Raw genomic sequence first — 5,000 nt, forward strand, 5'->3', positions numbered from 1 at the left:
GGTCTCCCATCCAAGTACTAACCAGGCCCGACCCTGCTTAGCTTCCGAGATCAGACGAGATCAGGCGTTGCCAGGCTGGTATGGCCGTACGAAATAAGTTGACAACCATAGGCTCCTTATCCAAATACAGATTTAGCAATTGACAATGCAAGGTGGTCTCTCTCTCTCTCTCTCTCTCGTGTCAAAATGAAAACAGCTTCCAGCCCCTTTCATGAAGGACTACTTGTGCATATTGCAAGATGTCAGTTTCTAAGTGAATGAGCAAAAGAGCATACAGCACCTGGTATTCCCAGGCGGTCTCCCATCCAAGTACTAACCAGGCCCGACCCTGCTTAGCTTCCGAGATCAGACGAGATCGGGCGTTGCCAGGCTGGTATGGCCATACTAAATAAGTTGACAACCATAGGCTACTTATCCATATACAGATTTAGCAATTGACAATGCAAGGTAGTCTCTCTCTCTCTCTCTCTCTCTCTCTCTCTCTCTCTCTCTCTCTCTCTCTCTCTCTCTCTCGTGTCAAAATGAAAACAGCTTCCAGCCCCTTTCATGAAGGACTACTTGTGCATATTGCAAGATGTCAGTTTCTAAGTGAATGAGCAAAAGAGCATACAGCACCTGGTATTCCCAGGCGGTCTCCCATCCAAGTACTAACCAGGCCCGACCCTGCTTAGCTTCCGAGATCAGACGAGATCGGGCGTTGCCAGGCTGGTATGGCCGTACAAAATAAGTTGACAACCATAGGCTACTTATCCATATACAGATTTAGCAATTGACAATGCAAGGTGGTCTCTCTCTCTCTCTCTCTCTCTCTCGTGTCAAAATGAAAACAGCTTCCAGCCCCTTTCATGAAGGACTACTTGTGCATATTGCAAGATTTCAGTTTCTAAGTGAATGAGCAAAAGAGCATACAGCACCTGGTATTCCCAGGCGGTCTCCCATCCAAGTACTAACCAGGCCCGACCCTGCTTAGCTTCCGAGATCAGACGAGATCGGGCGTTGCCAGGCTGGTATGGCCGTACGAAATAAGTTGACAACCATAGGCTACTTATCCATATACAGATTTAGCAATTGACAATGCAAGGTGGTCTCTCTCTCTCTCTCTCTCTCGTGTCAAAATGAAAACAGCTTCCAGCCCCTTTCATGAAGGACTACTTGTGCATATTGCAAGATTTCAGTTTCTAAGTGAATGAGCAAAAGAGCATACAGCACCTGGTATTCCCAGGCGGTCTCCCATCCAAGTACTAACCAGGCCCGACCCTGCTTAGCTTCCGAGATCAGACGAGATCGGGCGTTGCCAGGCTGGTATGGCCGTACGAAATAAGTTGACAACCATAGGCTACTTATCCATATACAGATTTAGCAATTGACAATGCAAGGTGGTCTCTCTCTCTCTCTCTCTCTCTCGTGTCAAAATTAAAACAGCTTCCAGCCCCTTTCATGAAGGACTACTTGTGCATATTGCAAGATTTCAGTTTCTAAGTGAATGAGCAAAAGAGCATACGGCACCTGGTATTCCCAGGCGGTCTCCCATCCAAGTACTAACCAGGCCCGACCCTGCTTAGCTTCCGAGATCAGACGAGATCGGGCGTTGCCAGGCTGGTATGGCCGTACGAAATAAGTTGACAACCATAGGCTACTTATCCATATACAGATTTAGCAATTGTCAATGCAAGGTAGTCTCTCTCTCTCTCTCTCTCTCTCTCTCTCTCTCTCTCTCGTGTCAAAATGAAAACAGCTTCCAGCCCCTTTCATGAAGGACTACTTGTGCATATTGCAAGATTTCAGTTTCTAAGTGAATGAGCAAAAGAGCATACAGCACCTGGTATTCCCAGGCGGTCTCCCATCCAAGTACTAACCAGGCCCAACCCTGCTTAGCTTCCGAGATCAGACGAGATCGGGCGTTGCCAGGCTGGTATGGCCGTACGAAATAAGTTGACAACCATAGGCTACTTATCCATATACAGATTTAGCAATTGACAATGCAAGGTGGTCTCTCTCTCTCTCTCTCTCTCGTGTCAAAATGAAAACAGCTTCCAGCCCCTTTCATGAAGGACTACTTGTGCATATTGCAAGATTTCAGTTTCTAAGTGAATGAGCAAAAGAGCATACAGCACCAGGTATTCCCAGGCGGTCTCCCATCCAAGTACTAACCAGGCCCAACCCTGCTTAGCTTCCGAGATCAGACGAGATCAGGCGTTGCCAGGCTGGTATGGCCGTACGAAATAAGTTGACAACCATAGGCTACTTATCCATATACAGATTTAGCAATTGACAATGCAAGGTGGTCTCTCTCTCTCTCTCTCTCTCTCTCGTGTCAAAATTAAAACAGCTTCCAGCCCCTTTCATGAAGGACTACTTGTGCATATTGCAAGATTTCAGTTTCTAAGTGAATGAGCAAAAGAGCATACGGCACCTGGTATTCCCAGGCGGTCTCCCATCCAAGTACTAACCAGGCCCGACCCTGCTTAGCTTCCGAGATCAGACGAGATCGGGCGTTGCCAGGCTGGTATGGCCGTACAAAATAAGTTGACAACCATAGGCTACTTATCCATATACAGATTTAGCAATTGACAATGCAAGGTAGTCTCTCTCTCTCTCTCTCTCTCTCTCTCTCTCTCTCTCTCTCTCGTGTCAAAATGAAAACAGCTTCCAGCCCCTTTCATGAAGGACTACTTGTGCATATTGCAAGATTTCAGTTTCTAAGTGAATGAGCAAAAGAGCATACAGCACCTGGTATTCCCAGGCGGTCTCCCATCCAAGTACTAACCAGGCCCAACCCTGCTTAGCTTCCGAGATCAGACGAGATCGGGCGTTGCCAGGCTGGTATGGCCGTACGAAATAAGTTGACAACCATAGGCTACTTATCCATATACAGATTTAGCAATTGACAATGCAAGGTGGTCTCTCTCTCTCTCTCTCTCTCTCGTGTCAAAATGAAAACAGCTTCCAGCCCCTTTCATGAAGGACTACTTGTGCATATTGCAAGATTTCAGTTTCTAAGTGAATGAGCAAAAGAGCATACAGCACCTGGTATTCCCAGGCGGTCTCCCATCCAAGTACTAACCAGGCCCGACCCTGCTTAGCTTCCGAGATCAGACGAGATCGGGCATTGCCAGGCTGGTATGGCCGTACAAAATACGTTGACAACCATAGGCTACTTATCCATATACAGATTTAGCAATTGACAATGCAAGGTAGTCTCTCTCTCTCTCTCTCTCTCGTGTCAAAATGAAAACAGCTTCCAGCCCCTTTCATGAAGGACTACTTGTGCATATTGCAAGATGTCAGTTTCTAAGTGAATGAGCAAAAGAGCATACAGCACCTGGTATTCCCAGGCGGTCTCCCATCCAAGTACTAACCAGGCCCGACCCTGCTTAGCTTCCGAGATCAGACGAGATCGGGCTTTGCCAGGCTGGTATGGCCGTACTAAATAAGTTGACAACCATAGGCTACTTATCCATATACAGATTTAGCAATTGACAATGCAAGGTAGTCTCTCTCTCTCTCTCTCTCTCTCTCTCTCGTGTCAAAATGAAAACAGCTTCCAGCCCCTTTCATGAAGGACTACTTGTGCATATTGCAAGATGTCAGTTTCTAAGTGAATGAGCAAAAGAGCATACAGCACCTGGTATTCCCAGGCGGTCTCCCATCCAAGTACTAACCAGGCCCGACCCTGCTTAGCTTCCGAGATCAGACGAGATCGGGCGTTGCCAGGCTGGTATGGCCGTACGAAATAAGTTGACAACCATAGGCTACTTATCCATATACAGATTTAGCAATTGACAATGCAAGGTGGTCTCTCTCTCTCTCTCTCTCGTGTCAAAATGAAAACAGCTTCCAGCCCCTTTCATGAAGGACTACTTGTGCATATTGCAAGATTTCAGTTTCTAAGTGAATGAGCAAAAGAGCATACAGCACCTGGTATTCCCAGGCGGTCTCCCATCCAAGTACTAACCAGGCCCGACCCTGCTTAGCTTCCGAGATCAGACGAGATCAGGCGTTGCCAGGCTGGTATGGCCGTACGAAATAAGTTGACAACCATAGGCTCCTTATCCAAATACAGATTTAGCAATTGACAATGCAAGGTGGTCTCTCTCTCTCTCTCTCTCTCGTGTCAAAATGAAAACAGCTTCCAGCCCCTTTCATGAAGGACTACTTGTGCATATTGCAAGATGTCAGTTTCTAAGTGAATGAGCAAAAGAGCATACAGCACCTGGTATTCCCAGGCGGTCTCCCATCCAAGTACTAACCAGGCCCGACCCTGCTTAGCTTCCGAGATCAGACGAGATCGGGCGTTGCCAGGCTGGTATGGCCATACTAAATAAGTTGACAACCATAGGCTACTTATCCATATACAGATTTAGCAATTGACAATGCAAGGTAGTCTCTCTCTCTCTCTCTCTCTCTCTCTCTCTCTCTCTCTCTCTCTCTCTCTCTCGTGTCAAAATGAAAACAGCTTCCAGCCCCTTTCATGAAGGACTACTTGTGCATATTGCAAGATGTCAGTTTCTAAGTGAATGAGCAAAAGAGCATACAGCACCTGGTATTCCCAGGCGGTCTCCCATCCAAGTACTAACCAGGCCCGACCCTGCTTAGCTTCCGAGATCAGACGAGATCGGGCGTTGCCAGGCTGGTATGGCCGTACAAAATAAGTTGACAACCATAGGCTACTTATCCATATACAGATTTAGCAATTGACAATGCAAGGTGGTCTCTCTCTCTCTCTCTCTCTCTCTCGTGTCAAAATGAAAACAGCTTCCAGCCCCTTTCATGAAGGACTACTTGTGCATATTGCAAGATTTCAGTTTCTAAGTGAATGAGCAAAAGAGCATACAGCACCTGGTATTCCCAGGCGGTCTCCCATCCAAGTACTAACCAGGCCCGACCCTGCTTAGCTTCCGAGATCAGACGAGATCGGGCGTTGCCAGGCTGGTATGGCCGTACGAAATAAGTTGACAACCATAGGCTACTTATCCATATACAGATTTAGCAATTGACAA

At 47.0% G+C, this 5,000-nt stretch overlaps 16 non-coding genes and 1 pseudogene across 16 annotated transcripts in view; all 17 read right to left on the minus strand.

Moving 5' to 3' along the window:
• LOC146225748 (5S ribosomal RNA) overlaps positions 1–92 on the minus strand; it is a 119-nt gene extending 27 nt beyond the window's left edge. Inside the window, exon 1 of the ribosomal RNA XR_014749623.1 lies at positions 1–92. This exon is cut by the window's left edge and continues 27 nt beyond it. This is a non-coding gene — a ribosomal RNA (5S ribosomal RNA).
• Positions 93–268: 176 nt separating this feature from the next.
• LOC146225749 (5S ribosomal RNA) lies at positions 269–387 on the minus strand. The gene has a single exon (XR_014750272.1). It is a non-coding gene; the product is annotated as a 5S ribosomal RNA (ribosomal RNA).
• Positions 388–603: 216 nt separating this feature from the next.
• Positions 604–722, minus strand: LOC146225750 (5S ribosomal RNA). The gene has a single exon (XR_014749323.1). It is a non-coding gene; the product is annotated as a 5S ribosomal RNA (ribosomal RNA).
• A 180-nt stretch (positions 723–902) lies between these two features.
• On the minus strand, positions 903–1,021 carry LOC146225751 (5S ribosomal RNA). Its single transcript, XR_014748149.1, has one exon. It is a non-coding gene; the product is annotated as a 5S ribosomal RNA (ribosomal RNA).
• Positions 1,022–1,197: 176 nt separating this feature from the next.
• Positions 1,198–1,316, minus strand: LOC146225752 (5S ribosomal RNA). The gene has a single exon (XR_014748151.1). It is a non-coding gene; the product is annotated as a 5S ribosomal RNA (ribosomal RNA).
• Positions 1,317–1,494: 178 nt separating this feature from the next.
• LOC146225753 (5S ribosomal RNA) lies at positions 1,495–1,613 on the minus strand. The gene has a single exon (XR_014747603.1). It is a non-coding gene; the product is annotated as a 5S ribosomal RNA (ribosomal RNA).
• A 194-nt stretch (positions 1,614–1,807) lies between these two features.
• LOC146225754 (5S ribosomal RNA) lies at positions 1,808–1,926 on the minus strand. The gene has a single exon (XR_014748294.1). It is a non-coding gene; the product is annotated as a 5S ribosomal RNA (ribosomal RNA).
• Positions 1,927–2,102: 176 nt separating this feature from the next.
• LOC146225755 (5S ribosomal RNA) lies at positions 2,103–2,221 on the minus strand. The gene has a single exon (XR_014749698.1). It is a non-coding gene; the product is annotated as a 5S ribosomal RNA (ribosomal RNA).
• A 180-nt stretch (positions 2,222–2,401) lies between these two features.
• LOC146225756 (5S ribosomal RNA) lies at positions 2,402–2,520 on the minus strand. The gene has a single exon (XR_014748882.1). It is a non-coding gene; the product is annotated as a 5S ribosomal RNA (ribosomal RNA).
• Positions 2,521–2,718: 198 nt separating this feature from the next.
• LOC146225757 (5S ribosomal RNA) lies at positions 2,719–2,837 on the minus strand. Its single transcript, XR_014748306.1, has one exon. It is a non-coding gene; the product is annotated as a 5S ribosomal RNA (ribosomal RNA).
• Positions 2,838–3,015: 178 nt separating this feature from the next.
• LOC146225758 (5S ribosomal RNA) lies at positions 3,016–3,134 on the minus strand. Its single transcript, XR_014749996.1, has one exon. It is a non-coding gene; the product is annotated as a 5S ribosomal RNA (ribosomal RNA).
• Positions 3,135–3,310: 176 nt separating this feature from the next.
• Positions 3,311–3,429, minus strand: LOC146225759 (5S ribosomal RNA; annotated as a pseudogene).
• A 184-nt stretch (positions 3,430–3,613) lies between these two features.
• LOC146225760 (5S ribosomal RNA) lies at positions 3,614–3,732 on the minus strand. Its single transcript, XR_014748152.1, has one exon. It is a non-coding gene; the product is annotated as a 5S ribosomal RNA (ribosomal RNA).
• Positions 3,733–3,906: 174 nt separating this feature from the next.
• On the minus strand, positions 3,907–4,025 carry LOC146225761 (5S ribosomal RNA). The gene has a single exon (XR_014749624.1). It is a non-coding gene; the product is annotated as a 5S ribosomal RNA (ribosomal RNA).
• Positions 4,026–4,201: 176 nt separating this feature from the next.
• Positions 4,202–4,320, minus strand: LOC146225762 (5S ribosomal RNA). Its single transcript, XR_014750273.1, has one exon. It is a non-coding gene; the product is annotated as a 5S ribosomal RNA (ribosomal RNA).
• A 208-nt stretch (positions 4,321–4,528) lies between these two features.
• Positions 4,529–4,647, minus strand: LOC146225763 (5S ribosomal RNA). Its single transcript, XR_014749324.1, has one exon. It is a non-coding gene; the product is annotated as a 5S ribosomal RNA (ribosomal RNA).
• Positions 4,648–4,827: 180 nt separating this feature from the next.
• On the minus strand, positions 4,828–4,946 carry LOC146225764 (5S ribosomal RNA). The gene has a single exon (XR_014748153.1). It is a non-coding gene; the product is annotated as a 5S ribosomal RNA (ribosomal RNA).
• Between the last annotated feature and the right edge of the window lie 54 nt (positions 4,947–5,000).

This window comes from Hypomesus nipponensis, chromosome 25, assembly GCF_054491055.1.
Source record: "Hypomesus nipponensis isolate SF chromosome 25, ASM5449105v1, whole genome shotgun sequence".
Taxonomy (NCBI): Eukaryota; Metazoa; Chordata; class Actinopteri; order Osmeriformes; family Osmeridae; genus Hypomesus; species Hypomesus nipponensis.